At 45.8% G+C, this 651-nt stretch overlaps 1 protein-coding gene across 1 annotated transcript in view; it reads right to left on the reverse strand.

Moving 5' to 3' along the window:
- wwc1 (WW and C2 domain containing 1) overlaps positions 1 to 651 on the reverse strand; it is a 51078-nt gene that overhangs the window by 22306 nt on the left and 28121 nt on the right. The gene's annotated exons all lie outside the window — the stretch shown is intronic.

A 651-nucleotide genomic window follows, 5' to 3' on the forward strand; every position in this document is an offset into this window, starting at 1 on the left:
GTTTCGCTTTCACAATGAAACACAGCGTCACACACGGTGGGCTTGAGTGAGCGGAGGCCTGCGGGCTAAAGTGAGAGGAGGCCGGCGGGCTTGCGGCAACCACATGTGACGACACCGGGCTGAACACCGCTTCGTCCACGGTGAAAGCCGATCCGGCGATCCACAGTGATACTGTTGATGGCCGGAGCGATGAGACAAAAACATTAAAACCCATTATAAACGAGGCATTTGTTGCATCCGTTGCATCCATAATTACTGATTATAATGACTTATACTGTCTTTTTACACGTTGCATCGCGCCGCGTAAACATAAAACCATGTCTGCATTTGTGATCGGAGAAATTACAAACAACAAGCGCTACTCTACACTGCTCAAAACTCGCGTTTGAATCATCAGTGGCAAATCCTTTAAAGATGAAAACGTACTTACAGTCTGTGAGTCAGAATAGCCGGGATTGTAGTCTACTCTACCAGAATCAGGAAACAGTCCTCCATAAAATGTGCTGCACACATCTGAATATTTGGGTTGAACTGTTCTGGAACGGTGTTGTAAATACAACTTAACCACTGATTTCTAGTCGTGTCCTCTTTTGGAAGACTACAGCGAGTATAAAAGTTATGCCTTCTTTCTTTGCGTGAACATTTGGGCGG

The sequence above is a fragment of the Sinocyclocheilus anshuiensis genome, unplaced genomic scaffold (assembly GCF_001515605.1).
Source record: "Sinocyclocheilus anshuiensis isolate Anshui unplaced genomic scaffold, SAMN03320099.WGS_v1.1 scaffold943, whole genome shotgun sequence".
Taxonomy (NCBI): Eukaryota; Metazoa; Chordata; class Actinopteri; order Cypriniformes; family Cyprinidae; genus Sinocyclocheilus; species Sinocyclocheilus anshuiensis.